At 44.2% G+C, this 23,788-nt stretch overlaps 2 long non-coding RNA genes across 4 annotated transcripts; one reads left to right on the top strand and one right to left on the bottom strand.

Annotated features, from left to right (window-relative positions):
• Nucleotides 1-6,469: 6,469 nt before the first annotated feature.
• On the bottom strand, nucleotides 6,470-9,738 carry LOC124691443. 3 transcript variants are annotated; one of them, XR_006998955.1, is made up of 6 exons: nucleotides 9,286-9,738; nucleotides 9,108-9,184; nucleotides 8,629-9,027; nucleotides 7,804-7,865; nucleotides 7,414-7,642; nucleotides 6,470-7,029 (listed from the first exon to the last, which is right to left on the bottom strand). It is a non-coding gene; the product is annotated as an uncharacterized LOC124691443 (long non-coding RNA). The 3 variants fall into 3 exon arrangements; XR_006998953.1 differs by having other exon boundaries at nucleotides 7,414-7,620; XR_006998954.1 differs by having other exon boundaries at nucleotides 7,414-7,620; nucleotides 8,629-9,015.
• A 7,838-nt stretch (nucleotides 9,739-17,576) lies between these two features.
• Nucleotides 17,577-21,538, top strand: LOC124691442. The gene is made up of 9 exons (XR_006998952.1): nucleotides 17,577-17,616; nucleotides 17,696-17,817; nucleotides 18,557-18,686; nucleotides 18,798-18,909; nucleotides 19,357-19,427; nucleotides 19,569-19,666; nucleotides 20,546-20,633; nucleotides 20,712-20,956; nucleotides 21,149-21,538. It is a non-coding gene; the product is annotated as an uncharacterized LOC124691442 (long non-coding RNA).
• The last annotated feature ends 2,250 nt before the right edge of the window (nucleotides 21,539-23,788 follow it).

Genomic DNA, 23,788 nt, shown 5'->3' with positions numbered 1-23,788 from the left:
GAGTCGAGATAGAGGTTCCCCACAATCTTCGAGTCGAGGACGGTCATGGAGAAGGGAAGGTACCCGACGTACCCTAGCACAGGATCCCCAGGGAACATTGGTCATTGCACTAGGAATGGATTGGCTGGAGTGCTGGACCTACCCGGTGCACATGCATGCACATGGTCCCACTAAATATTCTGTCTACAAACCAAGTCTAGTGCAGCTGGAGAGGTTCAAGGTATTTTGTTGCGTACTACTCCATTCGATCCAACAAAAAAGTGTTAGAACCTTAGTACAATAATGTCGGTTGACAATTTAGCCATTCTAAACTAAAAATGAACCACTAGGCCTAGCTCGCATCTTGCCCATCTCCCTCGCATCTCCCACATCTTGCTCGCATGTCTCGAATCGGTCGCTCTAGCTAGCTTATGGCAAGATCACTCGCATTTTACTGGACCACTCCCTTCTGGTTGGATCTACATCTAGCTTCTAGCCAGATCTCTAGCATGTTTCAGGCTTTGCCGGAGGAGGAGCATCTTCTACGAGCAAGCTCTATGCCAGCTCCTCCTCCCCGCCAACTCCTAATCTTGCTAGCTCCTCCTCAAGCCAAGACTGCCTTCGCGCCTCCGGCCAGTTCCTCCTCCAGCCAGCTCATTGTCCATGCCTCTCAAACCCTAGTGTGCCTCCGCCCCTCGGTGCCATTGATGGATGAATCTAGTGCAGCGGCATCATCGTCCTACGCCTCTAGATCTGCATATCAACATCAGGTACTCTGGCACAAGACTAATAACAATTCAAACTGCAAATCCATTTGATGAGTCTTGAGTAATTCGAGAGTTCATTATAATTCTATTCAATGTTAAAACATGAATGGATGAAGTCAAACTAGCACTTGGTAGACAAATAAACACGAAAATAAAGTATGTTGTTATCTTTTGGCATTCATTTCCACCATGTTGGACCTCAGTTGCTCCAAGTACCTTGAAATCACCATGAAGGGGTTTAACATGAGAAGAAAATGCAAGAAAAATCTAGTATTTACATGCATAATTTAAAATAAAGATAGCATATATTCCAATTTTTGCATGGAGAGGTAAACAAAGGCTAACGAAAATTAAGATTTGTCTTGTAGTAAAGCACACATAAGCAACAACTCACATCCAATAACAACAACAATATACAAAAGCATTGGGAGTAGTTTATCTCTGTGTAGATGCACACACGTTGATCAAGCGGTATGTAGTAAATGCACGCACACACTTCCTGACATAACTTTTGTTGCAACTATGACATGAGTACCACATTGACACAAGCAAGTGGAAATTTTGGTGCAGCATCACATGAAGGAAACTAAACTCACATCAAATTTCCACATTGCCATCTAATCTAAACATAGGGGATCTGAATCATAGGAACACCGGCCAGTTTTGTCATAAGTCGACACGCTAGCTAAAGAAAACAATATGAGCGAAATGAAAAAGCGTTTTCGTGAGTCTCTCCGTGCTCTTGGCGTTCTTCTTGCTAAGAAGTTGTTGCTTCCTGATCCATCGCCACACGATCTTCCACATAACCATCACCTTGAACCACCTCGCCAATGCCTTAGTGACACACACAAAAGTGGAACAAAATCAAGAAACACCTAATGCAACCGATGCACTTGTAAGAACATATGCATAGGCTAAGAGAGACCAATATGAAACATTTTGCTTCTTCATCTTGTAGCCCTTACCATCTTTCGCGATGACAGCGAGGGAGCAGGGCCGATGGGGAGAGCGCGGTAGCGGCAATGACTACTAGCGGAATGCCGAATAAATGGGGCTGTGCCCATGGATGCACGCGTGCTCGCAAGGCTGTGGCTATTGTCGACCGATGTTGCCTCTATCCTTGTGGGAGCAGGGTCCGACGTGTTCGACCTCGCAACCACCGGATAAGGCCTTGCTAAGATTGGGTCCATCGATTTGTCATTGGCTTGGACCAAAAAAGGCCATCCTTTTTAAAGGAGGGTAGCTTAGTGAGCCGATGGAAGGTGGAGAGAGCGTGGTGATGCAAGGGAAGGTGGCGCGACAATCCAAGGGATCATGGTGGCAAGGCGAAGGGAGCGGAATGACGAGGCGGCAATGGGAGGCACGGTGGAGTATACAAAGGGAGTGCGGGTGCAACGTTTGGGTGAGGTCACGAGGGTGAGCGTGAGGGTGGAGTGAGGGTTCAAGGAGAATAATCTTGAGGTCGTGAGGGTGGCATTGCTTCATGAATATGACTATCCGAGAGGAAGACTGTGAACTTACAATGCAAAACTACCACTCCGAGGCCATCCACCCAATTATTGTAAGAAGTTGTTCTCTTTTTTTGTTTTTTTTTTCATGTTGGTATGACCTATATATTATAAATTAGACAAAGAGTAAAGTTTCATTACCACTTTGAAGTAAAATCTATGAGATGGGTAGGCATCTCGGGACCCACAAAAGATGATTATGACATTGGGAGGATTTTAATCTTTTGCTTTTATGCTTCCTGATGTTAAGATAGGGATCTCCAACTTTTTGGATTAAAAGCATAATGTTTTCTGATATAGTACACATTGAAAAATTATGCTTATAATCTAAAGAGGCTGCGCTAATGCATGAAAATTAATTGGTCTTGCCATTTTTTTAAAAATATCATGAAGTGACAAGATAATGTCTATTACACACTTTTGGGTTGAATAATTAGGTTTTATTAACAACTGTTAGTCATGTTGCAGTCTAAGCTAGTGACTTTGTTTTTTTAAAACATAAGGCTCGAAGAGCCCGACTTTGAATTAACAAAGTCATCAACCGGCCAGGGGTACAACGAAAACGACAGCTAAAAAGAAATAGAAGACAGGGGTTACCAAGCTGCAGCCTAAACCAAAGAAAAAAAACAGGTATATCCGAGCAAGGCTCCAGACCACAAGATCTGCAATAGCGTCTGAGACTATAGCTAAACACCGACAGCTCGATCTGAACCTTCACGCAACGAGCCACCACAGACTAAAGTAGCACACATGGCCGCCTAGCAGAGGACCACCATCACCGAGGGAACTAGTTAACTGCGCTAGTGAACATGCGAGCCTCCAGAGATCAAAGGGGAAACTTCATGACAATGCCTTCAGGAAGGGGAACGGTGCTCACAAGCGTCGCCGTTGTCGGCACAAGGGAGTTTGTGCAGTGCTTTTGCGGAAGCTTCAACACCCAGTCCAAGGAAAGCGCAAGTCTTTGCACCTGACGGCAGGACAGCCACCAGCTATTGAAGACCACTGGTGCCCCCCTGTCATGACACAAGCTCCGATAGCCACCCTAGGCTCAAGATCGGCCGAGCAAACCGAAGGCACACCGTTTAAATGAAGCCGGTCACAACAAGACTCAGGGCATCGAACAATAGGTATTCCAAGGAGGACTGATACGTCTCCGACGTATCGATAATTTTTTATGTTCTATGCCATATTATTGATGATACCTACATGTTTTATGCACACTTTATGTCATATTCGTGCATTTTCTGGAACTAACCTATTAACAAGATGCCGAAGTGCCGCTGTCGTTTTCTCGTCGTTTTTGGTTTCAGAAATCCTAGTAACGAAATATTCTCGAATTGGACGAAACGAAGACCCGAGGGCCTATTTCGCCACGAACCTTCCGGAAGACCGAAGAGCATACGAAGTGGGGCCACGAGGTGGCCAAACCACAAGGCGGCGCGGCCAAGGGGGGCCCGCGCCGCCCCGTGGTGTGGGCCCCTCGTCGGCCCTTCGACTCGCCCTTCCGCCTACTTAAAGCCTCCGTCGCGAAACCCCGATGCGAAAAACCACGATACGGAAAACCTTACCGAGACGCCGCCGCCGCCGATCCCATCTCGGGGATTCTGGAGATCTCCTCCGGCACCCTCGCCGGGAGAGGGATTCATCTCCCGGAGGACTCTACACCGCCATGGTCGCCTCCGGAGTGATGAGTGAGTAGTTCACCCCCGGACTATGGGTCCATAGCAGTAGCTAGATGGTTGTCTTCTCCTCATTGTGCTTCATTGTTGGATCTTGTGAGCTGCCTAACATGATCAAGATCATCTATCCGTAATTCTATATGTTGTGTTTGTCGGGATCCGATGGATAGAGAATACCATGTTATGTTAATTATCAAGTTATTACATATGTGTTGTTTATGATCTTGCATGCTCTCCGTTACTAGTAGAGGCTCGGCCAAGTTTTTGCTTTTAACTCCAAGAGGGAGTATTTATGCTCGATAGTGGGTTCATGCCTCGCATTGACACCTGGGACAAGTGACGTAAAGTTCTAAGGTTGTGTCTGTGCCGTTGCCACTAGGGATAAAACATTGGCGCTATGTCCGAGGATGTAGTTGTTGATTACATTACGCACCATACTTAATGCAATTGTCTCGTTGCTTTGCAACTTAATACCGGAAGGGGTTCGGATGATAACCCGAAGGTGGACTTTTTAGGCATAGATGCAGCTTGGATGGCGGTCTATGTACTTTGTCGTAATGCCCAATTAAATCTCACTATACTTATCATGACATGTATGTGCATTGTTATGCCCTCTCTATTTGTCAATTGCCCGACCGTAATTTGTTCACCCAACATGCTTTTATCTTATGGGAGAGACACCTCTAGTGAACTCGTGGACCCCGGTCCATTCTTTAATACCGAAATACAAATCTGTCGCAATACTTGTTTTACTCGTTTTCTCTGCAAACAATCATCTTCCACACAATTCGGTTAATCCTTTGTTACAAAGCAAGCCGGTGAGATTGACAACCTCACCGTTTCGTTGGGGCAAAGTACTTTGGTTGTGTTGTGCAGGTTCCACGTTGGCGCCGGAATCCCCGGTGTTGCGCCGCACTACATCCCGCCGCCATCAACCTTCAACGTGCTTCTTGGCTCCTCCTGGTTCGATAAACCTTGGTTTCTTTCTGAGGGAAAACTTGCTGCTGTGCGCATCATACCTTCCTCTTGGGGTTGCCCAACGAACGTGTGAAATACACGCCATCAAGTATATTTTCTGGCGCCGTTGCCGGGGAGATCAAGACACGCTGCAAGGGGAGTCTCCACTTCTCAATCTCTTTACTTTGTTTTTGTCTTGCTTTATTTTATTTAATACTTTGTTCGCTGCACTTATATCAAAACACAAAAAAATTAGTTGCTAGTTTTACTTTATTTACTGTCTTGTTTGCTATATCAAAAACACACAAAAAATTAGTATACTTGCATTTACTTTATCTAGTTTGCTTTATTTACTACTGCTAAAATGGCCAACCCTGAAAATACTAAGTTGTGTGACTTCACTAGCACAAATAATAATGATTTCTTATGCACACCTATTGCTCCACCTGCTACTACAAGCAGAATTCTTTGAAATTAAACCTCGCTTTACTAAATCTTGTTATGCGAGAGCAATTTTCCGGTGTTAGTTCCGATGATGCTCGCTGCCCATCTCAATAATTTTGTTGAACTATGTGAAATGCAAAAGTATAAAGATGTAGATGGTGATATTATAAAATTAAAATTGTTTCCTTTCTCATTAAGAGGAAGAGCTAAAGATTGGTTGCTATCTCTCGCCTAAGAATAGTATTGATTCCCGGACTAAATGCAAGGATGCTTTTATTGGTAGATATTATCCCCCCGCTAAAATTATATCTTTGAGGAGTAGCATAATGAATTTTAAACAATTGGATAATGAACATGTTGCTCAAGCTTGGGAAAGAATGAAATCTCTGGTTAAAAATTGCCCAACCCATGGACCGACTACTTGGATGATCATCCAAACCTTCTATGCAGGACTAAATTTTTCTTCGCGGAATTTATTGGATTCAGCTGCTGGAGGTACCTTTATGTCCATCACTCTTGGTGAAGCAACAAAGGTTCTTGATAATATGATGGTTAATTACTCTGAATGGCACACGGGAAGAGCTCCACAAGGTAAGAAGGTAAATTCTGTTGAAGAATCCTCTTCCTTGAATGATAAGGTTGATGCTATTATGTCTATGCTTGCGAATGATAGGACTAATGTTGATCCTAATAATGTTCCATTAGCTTCATTGGTTGCCCAAGAAGAACATGTTGATGTAAACTTCATTAAAAATAATAATTTCAACAACAATGCTTATCGGAACAATTCTAGTAATAACTATAGGCCATATCCTTATAATAATGGTAACGGTTATGCTAATTCTTATGGGAATTCTTACAACAATAATAGGAACTAGCATGGACAGGCGCGGCGGCACGCCGCGCCCGTGCTTTAGCCAAGAGTTGAAGAATAAAGAACGCTTTCATGTTAAATTAGAACGGTTACACAGAGGTGTAGAAGAAAAAGAGGGATAAGCAATATGTAAGAAACATTTCCTAAGTACAATTGCCACAGGAAAATCGACCTCTCTTCTGATATCTGAAAACTCAAAGTTTGCACAGTACCCGTGTATCACAACATCAACAACGAAAGTGCAATATATATAAATGTACAGCCATATTCTTTCTTTTGACATGAGACTATTAGGTGCAAGAAGATAGAAACCCCAAAAGACTGAACCATTGACTTTACACATATGAATTAAGGGGAAAAGAAAAGAAGCATTGCCACTATTTCAAAGAATACCCCGCCACATACAGTCTACTGATTGATATTTAGAATTATTGCCGCAATTAGAGTATAGATCCAGTGACTTGGCTCTATCAAGTCACTGAGTAACTTACCCTTTCACATCCACCATAAATGGCAAATCCAGGGACACTGATCAATCAAATACCAAAACAGAGCAATACTTGGTAGTTACATGCAAACGCCTTTTCCAGCGGAGTGGGACTTGAGCGCGGGCGCAAGCGATTATTTTGGCGCCACTGCCTCGTGTTGTTCCGTGCCAACGGAGTGCCATGGCAGAAAAGAGCCAATACCATGACGTCGAGGAGGAGAGTTGTGCCGTCAAGGACGAAGAAGAACCTCCACAACTCTTTAGCAGAGAGGCAAGAGTAGAGTCATGGCGGAGGAGGGAGCACTGAGGCTCACCATGTCGTCAAAGAGGCAGTCTGAACAAAGGTAAAGGCTAATTTGATTAGTAATGCTCTGCCATTTTGAAGTCACGGATTCTATAGTTACAATCGCAAGCAATTTACATATAAATGTCTTATATTAGAAAACCAAAAAGTCATCTATCTGGATGATTTTAGGAATACAAAAGAGGTACCATGTAAGTAGAAACTTTCAGAACTCACATACTGCATATATATAGTTCTACATGTCATTGCAGTTTTCTCCATTCAACTAATAGACCAAAAGATCGTGCTATCAAACTATCGATGGAAGTAACTCTAGTTGATCAATAAGAAAATAAAGAAACATAATGTGGTGGCATTAAACATAGTGAAGAATCTTGTCGACACTTGATAGCTATGCTGAAAGATGACATGTACCTATTCTTCTTTGATGTGATTTTACGGATCAAATGCGATCCAGATGGTCATGCGATTGAATCCGTTAGGCCGGAGAATGGAGCAGGGATATCATGATATGGTGTTGATTGCTCGAGGAGCCGGGCAGGAGCAACATAAAATAAAGAGAGAATGATGAACTCAGGATGCACCTCTCAGGCTCTGACTCCGACATGAATCTTCATTTTTCTGCTTGAAAATAACAAAAGTACTTCAAACCAGGAAGTCAAAGGCAATGTTTAGCTGATTTTGTAATACAGGAACTGATTAATATATTCTCAGATGCCACTCTTGTATCCTACAGAAACCAATCTAACTACTATTCAAGGCTGTTATGAAAGCGAAGCAACAATTACAAACTTTAGTGCGTACCTGCACATCGCACACATCACCTCCTCCTCAAAGGTTGTCATTCTTTTGTCCTCCTCTCTCCCCTAATCACAGAATCAAAAGCACAATCACTAAGGGACATGTGACATAATCAATCTGAAATTATGATTTTCCAGACAATGTCCAAAAAAAAGTACCCTAATTATTGCAATAGGAATATGATGAGATTAACTGGTGTTAGCATAAATTGAAAAAGATGATGATGAGCATCAACTTCTGCACTTTCAGAACTACCTTCAGGAGACATATTACTTTAGCTATGCATGCTCATTTGATGAAAGGACCTGTTTCTTTTTATATATCTCTAATGCATGTATTTGTGGAAAAAATGGTGCTAAATGGTCATGTAAGGAGAGAAGAAGAATATGCTATGCCAATAGAACACACTTACATGATGAATGCTCCACTTAAAGTGTTCCCTTGTTATATGTCTTCTATTCTTTTGTTTGTATTTTTACATTGGATTACATTTCAACCTTGTAGAATCACAAGCCTACAACGTCCCAGTATAATATTTTAACAGCCCCACACACCAAAATCGCATATAATTTTTTTTCATGCAGTGCCCTTGCAATGTCTCCTGTATTTCATTTATGCTTTACTAATTAGCAAACAGCTGTGAGATGCTCAACTATTTGTAATTTATTTCACTAACGGTGGCATACTTTTAACTTCCAGCATAGCATGTATCAAATACATTACCACCGACATCAAGAATGTCATTTAGCAAAAGGAAACCAACAGGGGAATCAGAATACATACATCTAGTGGATCCTATTCCGTTGACAAAAGAACTGAGCAACTCACCATGAATAATAAAGCTAAGTAAAGCAGATATCTGCAAGGTAAGGGTGGTTATTTGGGACATAATCCTCGCAGGTTCATGGATCGGTGGAGGGGTGATGAGTATAATAACACCAGGGGTCACTTATTCTGCAAACCAAAACCACATATGATGAGGAATTAAAGAAGCAATCAGCTTAGGAGCATTCCTTCCTCTAGGACAGCTTGGCTGCAACCTGGTCGACAGAGATGAGAAGACTGGACCTCCTGAGCTGGCACATCGCCGCCTCCATCTTTGGGACATTGCCGGAGGCCACACAATAAAATATAAAGGTGTCGTCGTGGTAGTCCGACTCCTCGGCTCCGATCTGATGCGTGAACTTTTTTTGGTTATCCAACTGGGTGCTTCACCTGAGTGGTTAACTGGTTATACATAGTGATTAGTAAAATACCAAAAATAAGGTATTGAAATGAACATAGGAGGAAGAATGCAAACAACAAACTTCCAGAGGCTAGAACAGGCCGCTTCCCCTCACAAATCTCTTGGCGACACCGCTGCTGATCCATGGTGACAGAAGACCTAGGAGGCCAAACAAAATGACCAAATCAGCACGACAAACAACATTAGAACCAAAGAGGAAAAATACTGATGAAATGGACAACCTAGCAGACAACACTTACCTGATGAAGACGCACCTGCGAACGGAGAAGGTGCAGCGTGGCGATGCAAGACGCAGCAGTCGAGTCGAATTAGGGGTGTCGCCGTGCTCCCGCCCCAGATTATCTCGCCGCCGACCCACCCCACCGGACGCCGCCGCGCCAGCCCCCCGCCAATACGCTGAAGGTCAAACGGAGGGAAAGTGGTGATCACGATGTGCGGCATCCTCAGCGGAGGGGAATGTGCCGAGCCAGACCCGGACTCCCTTGACAGGGTCGCGGATCTCGGCCGCCCACTTGCCCCATGGCCGGGGTCGCAGAACCCTGTACTGCGCCGCTTCCGGCGGCGCCTCGGGGCCGCCTGCCCGCACACGCCGGGCGCTCGAGCTCCTCCTCCTCCGAGTCCTCGTCGAACCGCTCGAAGGCCGCCTCAAAGTCATCGACGACCGCAGCATGGCCTCCCCTCTGCGCTTGCTTCCCCTGCCCAGAGGCTGAGTTTTCTCGCTGTGACATGCCTCACTGGTGCTCTCAGTAATAGCTCGGCTAGGATCGCAGTGCGCCACGGAAGCGCGCATGAATTGCAGTCATGAAAAAACGCGGCGGCCCGACCAGGTCGGAGAGAGCTGGCAGGATGGACCAGATCAAGGGGGCTATCTATGGCACGGAGGAGCTCAACCATGGGAATGGCCGGTGGGGAGGGAGATCAGTGAGGATTTTTTCTAATCGGTGAAGAATTATAATGTGTAAAGAAAGAGAAGAAGATAGGAGAAGGGTCGAGTGAGACCACGTGTTGGAAGATAGACCGAGACAAAACGAAATCGCCGCACTACATCTCACGCGTGGGTGGATCAGTGGATGACCACCACCGCTTTGACAGTTTGACCAATCCACACAGCTCCAACTAAAAGCTGTCATCCACCACTTTTCTATTCACACAGTAGCTACGGCCACGCTTCAAATCACCCCACTTGTAGAAAGGAAAGCACTCAGTTACATCTTTTGGTACCATAAAAAATTCTGGACCTTAGAATAAAATGACATATAGCACCGAAATTGTACCCACGAAAATATCCATGGAAAGCAAACCAGCCCAAGAAATACGTGTCAAACCCAGCTTAATCCTCACATGAGCTCAAAATTCTTACAAAAAAGATGTTTGTTCCCAAATAGTATAGTAGTTATACACCCCTGGACTTGAAGCTATGCTTAAAGAATTTATTAGTACACAAACTGCCTTTAACAAATCTGTTGAGGAAAAGCTCAATAAAATTGATATTCTTGTTTCTAGAGTTGATAGTCTTGCCTCTGATGTTGATCTTTTGAAATCGAAAGTTATGCCTAATAGGGATATTGAAAATAAAATTGTTACTATAGCAAATGCCATCCAAGTTAGAATTAATGAGAATATAAGATTAATGGCTGAACTGCGTGCTAGGTGGGATAGAGAAGAAAATGAAAAACTAGCTAAAGAGGAAAATGTAGCTAAAGTTTGGACTATTACCACCACTAGCAATGCTAATTCTTCACATGTTGCTGCACCTCCTACTATTAATGGTAAAATAATTGGTGTTGGCAATGTTTCTACTCCTAGTGCAAAGCGCGCAAAATTACTCGAAACTGCTAAAACTCGTTGAAACCGCCTCGTGATAAAACTGCTGAAATTTTTTCCAACCTTGGGGATGATAATCCCATTGCTTTAGATTGTAATGATTTAGATTTTGATGATTGCCACATCTCTGAAGTTATAAAGTTATTACAAAAACTTGCTAAGAGTCCCAATGCTAGCGCTATAAATTTGGCTTTCACAAAACATATTACAAATGCTCTCATAAAAGCTAGAGAAGAGAAACTAAAACTTGAAACTTCTATTCCTAGAAAGCTAGAAGATGGTTGGGAGCCCATCATTAAAATGAGAGTCAAATATTTTGATTGTAATGCTTTATGTGATCTTGGTGCAAGTATTTCTGTTATGCCTAAGAAAGTCTATGATATGCTTGACTTGCCACCATTGAAAAACTGTTATCTGGATGTTAATCTCGCCGATAATGCTAAAAAGAAACCTTTGGGGAGAGTTGATAATGTTCATATTATGGTTAACAATAACCTTGTCCCCGTTGATTTTGTTGTCTTGAATATTGAATGCAATGCATCTTGCCCCATTATATTGGGAAGACCTTTTCTTCGAACCGTTGGTGCCACTATTAATATGAAGGAAGGTAATATTAAATATCAATTTCCTCTCAAGAAAGGTATGGAACACTTCCCTAGAAAGAGAATGAAGTTACCTTATGATTCTATTATTAGAACAAATTATGATGTTGATGCTTCGTCTCTTGATATTACTTGAGTTACACTTTCTGCGCCTAGCTGAAAGGCGTTAAAGAAAAGCGCTTATGGGAGACAACCCATGTTTTTACTACAGTATTTTTGTTTTATATTTGTGTCTTGGAAGTTGTTTACTACTGTAGCAACCTCTCCTTATCTTAGTTTTGAGTTTTGTTGTGCCAAGTAAAGTCTTTGATAGTAAAGTAAGTACTAGATTTGGATTACTGCGCAGTTCCAGATTTCTTTGCTGTCACGAATCTGGGTCTACCTCCCTGTAGGTAGCTCAGAAAATTAAGCCAATTTACGTGCATGATCCTCAGATATGTACGCAACTTTCATTCAATTTGAGCATTTTCATTTGAGCAAGTCTGGTGGCCTAATAAAATCCATCTTTACGGACTGTTCTGTTTTGACAGATTCTGTCTTTTATTTTGCATTGCCTCTTTTGCTATGTTGGATAAATTTCTTTGATCCATTAATGTCCAGTAGCTTTATGCAATGTCCAGAAGTGTTAAGAATGATTGTGTCACCTCTGAACATGTGAATTTTTATTATGCACTAACCCCCTAATGAGTTGTTTCGAGTTTGGTGTGGAGGAAGTTTTCAAGGATCAAGAGAGGAGTATGATGCAATATGATCAAGGAGAGTGAAAGCTCTAAGCTTGGGGATGCCCCGGTGGTTCACCCCTGCATATTATAAGAAGACTCAAGCGTCTAAGCTTGGGGATGCCCAAGGCATCCCCTTCTTCATCGACAACATTATCAGGTTCCTCCCCTGAAACTATATTTTTATTCCGTCACATCTTATGTACTTTGCTTGGAGCGTCGGTTTATTTTTGTTTTTTGTTTTGTTTTGAATAAAATGGATCCTAGCATTCACTTTATGGGAGAGAGACACGCTCCGCTGTAGCATATGGACAAATATGTCCTTAGGCTCTACTCATAGTATTCATGGCGAAGTTTCTTTTTCGTTAAATTGATATATGGTTGGAATTGGAAAATGCTACATGTAGTAACTCTAAAATGTCTTGGATAATTTGATACTTGGCAATTGTTGTGCTCATGTTTAAGCTCTTGCATCATATACTTTGCACCCATTAATGAAGAAATACTTAGAGCTTGCTAATTTGGTTTGCATATTTGGTTTCTCTAGAGTCTAGATAATATCTAGTATTGAGTTTTGAACAACAAGGAAGACGGTATGGAGTCTTATAATGTTTACAATATGTCTTTTATGTGAGTTTTGCTGTACCGTTCATCCTTGTGTTTGTTTCAAATAACCTTGCTAGCCTAAACCTTGTATCGAGAGGGAATACTTCTCATGCATCCCAAATACTTGAGCCAACCACTATGCCATTTGTGTCCACCATACCTACCTACTACATGGTATTTATCCGCCATTCCAAAGTAAATTGCTTGAGTGCTACCTTTAAAATTCCATCATTCACCTTTGCAATATATAGCTCATGGGACAAGTAGCTTAAAAACTATTGTGGTATTGAATATGTACTTATGCACTTTATCTCTTATTAAGTTGCTTGTTGTGCGATAACCATGTTTCTGGGGACGCCATCAACTATTCTTTGTTGAATATCATGTGAGTTGCTATGCATGTCCGTCTTGTCTCGAAGTAAGAGAGATCTACCACCTTAATGGTTGGAGCATGCATATTGTTAGAGAAGAACTTTGGGCCGCTAACTAAAGCCATGATTCATGGTGGAAGTTTCAGTTTTGGACACATATCCTCAATCTCATATGAGAATAATAATTGTTGCCACATGCTTATGCATTAAAGAGGAGTCCATCATCTGTTGTCCATGTTGTCCCGGTATGGATGTCTAAGTTGAGAATAATCAAAAGCGAGAAATCCAAAATGCGAGCTTTCTCCTTAGACCTTTGTACAGGCGGCATGGAGGTACCCCATTGTGACACTTGGTTAAAACATGTGCATTGCAAAGATCCGGTAGTCCAAGCTAATTAGGACAAGGTGCGGGCACTATTAGTATACTATGCATGAGACCCGCAACTTGTAAGATATAATGTACATAACTCATATGCTTTATTACTACCGTTGACAAAATTGTTTCATGTTTTCAAAATAAAAGCTCTAGCACAAATATAGCAATCGATGCTTTCCTCTTTGAAGGACCATTCTTTTTACTTTTCTCGTTGAGTCGGTTCACCTATCTCTCTCCACCTCAAGAAGCAAACACTTGTGTGAACTGTGCATTGATTCCTACATACTTGCATATTGTACTTGTTATATTACTCTATGTTGACAATTATCCATGAGATATACATGTTACAAGTTGAAAGCAACCGCTGAAACTTTATCTTCCTTTGTGTTGCTTCAATACCTTTACTTTGATTTATTGCTTTATGAGTTAACTCTTATGCAAGACTTATTAATACTTGTCTTGAAGTACTATTCATGAAAAGTCTTTGCTTTATGATTCACTTGTTTACTCATGTCATTACCATTGTTTTGATCGCTGCATCCACTACATATGTTTACAAATAGTATGATCAAGGTTATGATGGCATATCACTTCAGAAATTATCTTTGTTATCGTTTTACCTGCTCGGGACGAGCAGAACTAAGCTTGGGGATGCTGATACGTCTCCGACGTATCGATAATTTCTTATGTTCTATGCCATATTATTGATGATACCTACATGTTTTATGCACACTTTATGTCATATTCGTGCATTTTCTCGGAACTAACCTATTAACAAGATGCCGAAGTGCCGATTCGTTGTTTTCTGCTGTTTTTGGTTTCGAAATCCTAGTAACGAAATATTCTCGGAATTGGACGAAACGAAGACCCGGGGCCTATTTCGCCACGAACCTTCCGGAAGACCGAAGAGCATACGAAGTGGGGCCACGAGGTGGCCAAACCACAAGGCGGCGCGGCCAAGGGGGCCCGCGCCGCCCGTGGTGTGGGCCCCTCGTCGGCCCTCCGACTCGCCCTTCCGCCTACTTAAAGCCTCCGTCGCGAAACCCCCGATGCGAAAAACCACGATACGGAAAACCTTACGAGACGCCGCCGCCGCCGATCCCATCTCGGGGGATTCTGGAGATCTCCTCCGGCACCCTGCCGGAGAGGGGATTCATCTCCCGGAGGACTCTACACCGCCATGGTCGCCTCCGGAGTGATGAGTGAGTAATTCACCCCTGGACTATGGGTCCATAGCAGTAGCTAGATGGTTGTCTTCTCCTCATTGTGCTTCATTGTTGGATCTTGTGAGCTGCCTAACATGATCAAGATCATCTATCTCGTAATTCTATATGTTGTGTTTGTCGGGATCCGATGGATAGAGAATACCATGTTATGTTAATTATCAAGTTATTACATATGTGTTGTTTATGATCTTGCATGCTCTCCGTTACTAGTAGAGGCTCTGGCCAAGTTTTTTGCTTTTAACTCCAAGAGGGAGTATTTATGCTCGATAGTGGGTTCATGCCTACATTGACACTGGGACAGATGACGAGAAAGTTCTAAGGTTGTGCTTTGTCTGTTGCCACTAGGGATAAAACATTGGCGCTATGTCCGAGGATGTAGTTGTTGATTACATTACGCACCATACTTAATGCAATTGTACTGTTGCTTTGCAACTTAATACTAGAAGGGGTTCGGATGATAACCCGAAGGTGGACTTTTTAGGCATAGATGCAGTTGGATGGCGGTCTATGTACTTTGTCGTAATGCCCAATTAAATCTCACTATACTTATCATGACATGTATGTGCATTGTTATGCCCTCTCTATTTGTCAATTGCCCGACCGTAATTTGTTCACCCAACATGCTTTTATCTTATGGGAGAGACACCTCTAGTGAACTGTGGACCCCGGTCCATTCTTTAATATTGAAATACAAATCTGCTGCAATACTTGTTTTACTGTTTTCTCTGCAAACAATCATCTTCCACACAATTCGGTTAATCCTTTGTTACAGCAAGCCGGTGAGATTGACAACCTCACCGTTTCGTTGGGGCAAAGTACTTTGGTTGTGTTGTGCGGGTTCCACGTTGGCGCCGGAATCCCCGGTGTTGCGCCGCACTACATCCCGCCGCCATCAACCTTCAACGTGCTTCTTGGCTCCTCCTGGTTCGATAAACCTTGGTTTCTTTCTGAGGGAAAACTTGCTGCTGTGCGCATCATACCTTCCTCTTGGGGTTGCCCAACGAACGTGTGAAATACACGCCATCAAGGACCTCGGAGAGAGCGCAAGTCAGCAGGGCAGCAGATAGTGCACCGGGGGAAGGCAACCAGCGGCAGGACGTGTGTCATGGCCACACCTCCACTGAGGTGAACGACATCCGAAGACGTCGTCATTGCTGGAAATGGCCGAAGCCTTGCGGTGCTTTCACGGACACAACATCGTGCACGCTAGCGTCCCTATAGGCCAAACCCATCTTAAATAAACCAATCATGCAGGCGCAACTCTGAGACGCGTTGTCCCCATAGTCGTCACAATTGGTCAGGAATCATGTAGTCGGTGTCGCTCGCCACCATGCCAATGAAGCGCAATTCACCCTGACAACAGCCCCATTCTCAAGCGGAGCAACTTGAGAGAGGCAGGCGCGATGTACGAGCCCCTGCAGTGAACATCCGCCGCTAGTACGCCGGGCACCGGAGCCGCCCAGGCTCCAGCCTCAAACCCTACTAGCCAAGGAGAGGAAATCACGCCAAGCAGGACCAACTCCCGCGCATCTAGCCCACCCAGCCCATGGTGGCCTAGATGGGGCCCAGACCTAGGCCCACCGGCCCAGATATGGGCCCCCCGCCGCCACCCCTGGCCATGGCCGCCAGCACCGCCACCGACCAGACAGACAAGCCACGCCGATGCCCCGCCAGGCTCCGGCGGCACCCCTCGCCGGTCGGAGGAAGCAGTACCGCCACCAGGGAAGGCACCCGTGAGGCCCTCACCAGACATGGGCCGAAGGAAAGCCGCCGCCACCGGCGCCGCGCGGGCTTTGCCCGGCGGCGGCAGCGGGGGAGGAAGGAGCGGAGGTCTGAGGTGGGGAAGGGTGAGGGGGCGCCCCTGTCGCCGTGGGGCGACAAGAGAGTAGAGCAGCTAGTGACTTTGTGCCACCTGAATTTTTCGGGAACATCGTATATCGTTCATACAACCATCGCCGCACCATGTTCCGGCAAACCAATACGCATATGCTCAAACCGTCACACAACAAGAATGATCTCGACACCGTGATTCCATTCGGGCGCTAAATCACTTGACACGCCGATCACAACCCCGCGATATCAACATCTACTTCTTTGCTCTAGTTTTCCAAGCTCGGTAAGAGACATGTACACATTTTTTTATCAAGGAAAAGATAGAGAGATGTACACATATATGCATGTACTGTACTTGTAGAGAACGTGCGTATCAATGCATGCAGTGTGTGTGATTTAATCAAGTGGTAATAGTAGCCCTAGCGAAATAAATTCCCGCGCAGGATTTGGCCTCACGCGCCAAACGAATTAATTTGGTTTTTGGGCTGTTTTGAGCGCAGGATTAACGAATTTGGTTTTTGGGCCGAGGCGTCAAGTCCAAAATCAAGATTGAACGCGACGCAATCCCCTAATTTCTCCTCGTCTCCCTGTTCCATTCAGCGACGCGATCCCCTAATTTCTCCTACCCAACCAAATCAAGATCGAACGCTGCCGCCGCCGCCGCTCTTCCCCGTCGCCGGCCACCTTCCCTCCGCCGCTCCCTTCTCCATCAGGCCAAACTCGACCCGATCCCCACGCACAAGATCGACCTCCGCCGCCATGGGCTCGCGAAGTAGAGAGGCGGCGCCCCCATGGACCGCTCTGTGTCGCGGCAGCTCGTTCGCCGGCGCGCTTGTGCGCTGGTAGGACGCCGCGCAGCGCTCCGTCGAACTTGCTGCTCGCGTCTCGCGCGTGCCTGACGGGTGCTCCTTCACGCCGGCGAGGTGTTGCAGGCCGTCCGGACGCGCCGGTGCAGCTCCGCTGTTCCGCGCTCCGTGGCCTCGCCGCGCCCTGCTCCGGGGCGTCGCCGTGCAGGTATGGCATCCAAACCCTAATCTTAATCCTTTTTGCCCCCAAATTCAGTTTTCTTGATTGGAAAATTGTTTCCCTGCAGATAAGCAGCAGTAGGAACGAGGCGTTCGTTCTAGTACTAGGTGCCGCCTGTACAGGAGCTTCTCCGGCCAGGAGTCGATCACATCCGTTGGTGCTACCTTGAGAGGGGCTGCAAGTTTTCAGGTATGGGAAGCTCTTACTCGCGACTTGGGAAGCTCTATACTGGCGACAGTGACGAGCATATCAATTTGATATGGATTAATGGGGGCTAGATAGGATCAAACTGCAATTTGGTTGGTCTGCTACATAAGGAAATCAAGTACAGTCTCTCCTCCACGTAATCTCCATCCCCACTCACGATAGTATCCATGTCAAATTTGGTTTCATGCATCAGGTTTATGTGATATGCATCTCTGTGCATCATAAAGAGTGGGCTGGTTGCATGCATCAGGTATTATGAACCATGAGTGCCAACAAAAAGATCAATGCGGGTATCCAGAATTTAGAAAGGAGTATCTTAATAAAAGAAGTTAGCTCACCTGCTATTGCTGAACATTGACAAGGGAAAATAACTTTGTTTCCAGCCTTGCTCTAAACATTGACTCGTGATGTGCAGAATTTGCTAGTCTGAGCTGCTCGAGATGCATGAATACATAGTGTTATTGCTGCCCATTAGCTCTTCATTGCAGATTAATAGAACAAATTCGAACTACTACATGTTTATATGAAACTGAATCAAGTTTTGAGATCATTTTCCACTGATGTCTATTTTATTCTATTTCGGAAAGTGTTGCGCCATTTTAATGCATGAATTGGTTCATAATTGTTTGGCAGTAGTAATTTGTCTTCAGTGGATCATTCAAATTTCTTCTGGATTTATTTCACAAGCACTCATAATTTCTTCTGTACTCACTTTATGCAGGAAGTAACAAGGCAAGAGGCATTGGAGCTGCACAAAGACACTTGAGTCTTGTCTGTAATTTGGAGTTGTACAAGGGCATCCGATAATTTGGCTATCAAGTACTTGTTATCTTTAAGATCTTGTGATAAGTGTATGTCCTCTGCACAAAGACCATGGTGCATTCAATTGATAAATTAGTTTTTTCCATATTAGTTTAATTGTACTCGTTTCTTTTCTAATATGCAATCTTCCAATATGTTAGGTGCATAAGAGTATGTGGGAAGGCTGCTGTTGGGCAAGCCGTGGCGGCGTGTGTTCAGCGCGCCGCAACCGCGCTGGTGGTGCTATGTCGTTTTCTGCTACAATTCTCTCAGGTGAGGGACACCCGTTCCCCCACCTCTGGTTCCTGGTTTGTTGTGCTGTGGATCTGCACGTTCTTGCATAAGCTTTTGGAATTTGCATCCTGATGCGTGCTAACAGCTCCCAGATCAGTAGAGAGCTTTAGGTGAAAAGTTCAGATTTTTAGGTTTCAATTTCAGTGTGAGCTAGTACATGTACATCCAGATAAGTTTTAGTTTTGGTTTGATGTAATATTGACTGATGATGTGCAAGATTAACTAGTCCGAGCTGTCAAGATGCATGCCACCGACGGTTGCAAGAGCCATCGGCTTATTGGGTCTTGGTTTCTTTTTGCGTTGAATCTTGATATTCAGACAGTATACTGTGGATGTGACTTTGTACTTGAACTATTGCTTTGTTTTATTGCATTCTTTGTGCAATCGCAGTGACTAGCTGTTGATAAGTTTTCTATGGTGCAACAGTTGAAGGAATCTGGAAGACCTGGAGCGGTGGCCTTCTTCTTCCACTCCATGTTGTGTCCAGGTAGATTCTGGTAAGTGATAAGTGTACATGCTGTGCATACAAACCATGGTGCATTCCGTTGATAAAATGTATTTGTTTTTTCCATAATAGCTTAATTGTACTCCTTTCTTTTCTAATATGCAATCTTTTTATAATATGTGAGGTGCATCAGAGTATGTGAGGCTGCTGCTCTATAGACCGTGACGGCGAGTTAACGGTGCCGCAACCGCAGTGGTGGTGCCATCACGGCAGCGCCTAAAACTCTGTCAGGTGATTCCTTGAGTCAATGCGTTGGGTCCGGCCATCAAGCCGTTTGACATTTAATTATTTGTGGTTCTTTTCTAGGTACTGAATGCCGCTGGTTATATAGATTATATGGTGCTAGTTTTTATTTACCTCTAATGTCTAAAATTAGTAATGATGGTGTTGCTGTCATGTTCGTCGAGTTGGCCATGAAGCTGAGTTGTCGATATTAGCATTTTTAGCATTGTTAACTCAGAAAGGCCTCGGTAGAGGATTTTCTTGCTCTGCTCTGCCACTTGAACATGATTTGTATTCATATGCTCCACCGTGCCGTTTAACTGGTACTAGCATGCTTGAGAATAACAGGTGATGCCTGTTGATATTAGTTTCCTAATTACAACAAATTTTTTTTTGGAAAAGCATCGAGACATGGCAGTATTTTCGCATTACAACATTTTTTTCAGTTCTGCATATATATGTACACGGTACACAACATATCTTATGCTGCTCAAAGCATCATCTTGATGATTTCATTATGACAATATAATAGCTGATTCGTGTACATGATAGTGTATTAGTGCTCTCGCTGCGTTGATGCACTTAGTATATATGCCACCAGATTTTTTAGATGCCACGTGCGTGCTCTTTCTTGCATTTGTGTAACCTTCCTGTACAAAATATTGTATCTACCATGGTGGTTTTGTATAATGATGTGCATTGTTACTTTTTATCGACCTCACTGCCAGGATATTTGTTTAATTTGTTCCGTCCTGGTGTGATAGTTAATATGACACAAAAGAGCCAAAATTAAGTTTTTTCATATGGTTTGTTGCTTTCTCAGTTTTACCTTCGGCAAGCATTATGATATGTGTGTCGTAATGAAGTTCTTGTGTTGCTGATATGCAGGTATACTTTCTTCTGACATTTCCCGTCGGAGGGATGTCATGTGCCAAGCAAAGTCACGGATGGGGAAGCCTGCTTGTTGTATTACCAGGTTTGTAAAACTGGGTTTGTGCACTTCTGTTTCTCCCTTTTCTTGATTATCTCATTGCTTTTGTGTTCTGAATTGAAGGTTGCTCTATTCTATGGAGGTGTTCACATAAAGAATCCCTAAGGATTTATTTTGCTGCCGTCACTGTGGTGGGCACACCTGGAAGGATTCTAGCTCTAGCTAGAGAGAAGGACCTTTCTTTGAAGAATGTGAAGCATTTCAATCTTGATGAGTGTGATAAGATGATAGAGTCACTTGGTATATGAGAATACTGCAAAAAGAAGAATGCGAACCAGTGGCTGAGGGCCATCACTTGGAACGAAGTGGTATGATGTATGTTATGTTGTATGTAACTTGCATGCTGCTGTGCATCAGCTTTGCCTCGTTTTTTCGAAAAAGATCAGCTTTGCCTCGTATTGTCCGGTGATGCGTAGATTTTCGTTGATTATATGTTTGTGTCACATGGGCTGTGTTGTATGCACCATTCTCTTAATTGAAGTATGGTATTTGCTGTGCAGGTTTGGATGTCCAAAAAACAGGCAAGGTCTTGCCAAAATTTTGAGTACACCCGTGGTAATTAATCTTGGTGCGGTAGTCAGGAAGCATGAACCAGAAAGACATCTTGTCATGTGTAGTGCTGCTTTTCGGTCCTTGTAATATTCGGTAGTACTCGACGCTGTAAAATCTATTTCTGGAATGCTCCAGGCTTGGGTAGTTGCAACAATTTGGTAAATGTGGACGTGTGTGATGTTTGTTCCTAGCTCGTGCTTGTCTTTGGGTTTGATAAATGGTTGGATGGTGTGCTGTACAAACATTTATTCTACTGTTATATATTGTTTGATCTGCGGTCTGGATGTTGCAAAATAGGAAAGATGATGGCAAAATTTTGAGCACTATGGCTGATTAAATTTGCATCGACTTATTAGCTTAGTTTCTTTATCGTAATTCACTTTATAGTTTTTTGTGTCTCAACAAATGGAGCAGGTCGATCAGATGAGAAGGTTCATTGGTTTTGGGAGGATGAATTATTAAGGGAATTATTTGTGCATACAGACGCAGCCTTGCTACACATAGCGGGAAATAAGGGAACTAAATTAATTGGATTGATTGGCATTTAAAAATTAGTTTCCAAATACAGCGTTCGTTTTGGGATGTGCGGTAATCTCCACTAATCTAGCTGAAACATTTCCTTAAAAAAAAGTTGAAACGGTATACAGAATTAGTCCTCGCGCGATATAGTACCATGTTGCCACCGCAGGTTGGGAAGGCAGCGTATTTTCAGCAAACAAAATAATTTTTTTAAGAGAAAAAAAAGTCTCAGGCAGAAGAGAACGCCCAGTATAACGCCCGCCGGCCCGTTTTCATGTCAGCCCGCTTGCACTGTCGGATTGTTTTGTTCCAACTTATACTAGTATTAACTTGAAATCGGCCATCAATGCACTCCTATTATAAATCTGAATACCTGCACATATAATTGTGCCAGGTAGAAGATCAATATGGTAAAGCTCAAAACTTTTGACATTTCTTCTTGTTGTATTCAGGGGAAGACAACGAAATTGGTAGACCCCACTTTGAAACTGAAGATACAAGACTCACTATTTTGGATGCACTGTTTCACATATTGCAGATATACTTGTTAGTTCTTCTCTTCTTCCACGACGTTGTTGTGGTTTTCTGGATTTATCAGCATTGTGACGGCCACACTACTGTTTGGGATCCGCATAAGTGTAGCTTCTTATGTTCCTGCTGATTATGTTGTGGTAATGACTAAGAAATCTACATTGTGAACCTCAAAAACATATGCTACTGTTGTTAAATAGGATTAATGTACAATTCAAAGGACCTGTTTACACTCATACATGAGCACTATACTGTTCTTGTTTGTATGCACTTTACTCCCCTTTGCCGTGCTCTTGGCCATGAATATATATGCTGCTTCACATTTTTCGACTTTGTAAGGATGAGGCCGGCATTGACGTGTCCCCCTAACGACATGCATGAGGTCAAGCTGCTCGCCCGATTTCTATGACCTTGTTGACATCATCACCCAAAGGTCATCAGACTCGTCGGCGCAGCTCTCCGAGCCCGCGTCTTCATGGTCGATTCCCTCGCGACGACGTTGGTCCAGGCATTCTGCATCGTCGACTTACTAGTGGATCTCTACAGCAGATGAATGGTGCGGCTGTTGGGAGGGTGCTGCCATTCCGGGCTTCGTCGTCCTCTCAACCATGTGCCCGTTGTGTCACATTTGTTTGCGTGTATCCTAAGCTAATATTAGAGCATCTTCAACAGAGGCACGATATAGGGTTGCGCTAAAACGGCTTTGCAGCGCGCTGCATCCACCTGGTGTCGACGAGAACTGATCGGCCGAGCGGTCGTCGTTGTCGGAGATGGTATGTGGACCGTCTATCTGCGCCTCGATGAAGGCACGCCTCGCCGCCTTGTCGTCCCTGCGGAAGAGGCGGTCCTCCTTCTTGGAGGCCTTATGCGTCGCCTTGCACGTGGAGAAGTGTTTCTTCTTCGCGGCGACGTCCTCAGGGAAGCGGGCCATCCAGAAGATCCATGCGCGCTCGTTGATGAGGAGGCGGCGCTGCTCGTCCTAAGGTTCATCGATGAGAAGACGTCGTGGAAGTTCATCGACTGGCGCGGGTGTCCAAGCTGCCAGGCGACGGCGGTGTACGCGCGTGCCTCCTCGTGCGCGGTCTCGAACGTGATGTGGCCGATGCGCTCGTCGCCGGTCCGGATCTCCGCGTAGAAGGTTCCGTTGGGGTGCTCCGCGGTACCCTGAGCTCGAACGGCGTCGCGGCGGCATGGCGGTGGCGTGGGAGCAGGAGCGGAAGCTGTGGTGAAGGGGAAAGGAGCGCTTAAATGCCAGATGGTTGGAGGGACGTGTGCGTGCTCAGTGGCGGCGGGCGAAAGAAAGCGCGCATCGTCGTCGCTTTTACGCGAGCGGTAAAGACTTTGGGGCTGGCCCATTTAGTGTTGGAGTTGATGTTAGGTTCAAATTGTATATTAGGGTATTATTATTATTATGTGCTATTTGTTTGAAAATTCAGAGAGATTAGATAAGGTAATAGTGTCATATTTTGAAGACTCTTTAAGTAAGTAATTAAATGGAAAAGTAGGACTTTTGTTTCTTCCATCGGGAGGGCAAGGAG

This window comes from Lolium rigidum, chromosome 2 (assembly GCF_022539505.1).
Source record: "Lolium rigidum isolate FL_2022 chromosome 2, APGP_CSIRO_Lrig_0.1, whole genome shotgun sequence".
In the NCBI taxonomy this organism is placed as follows: domain Eukaryota; kingdom Viridiplantae; phylum Streptophyta; class Magnoliopsida; order Poales; family Poaceae; genus Lolium; species Lolium rigidum.
This window is presented reverse-complemented; position numbering and strand designations above follow the sequence as displayed.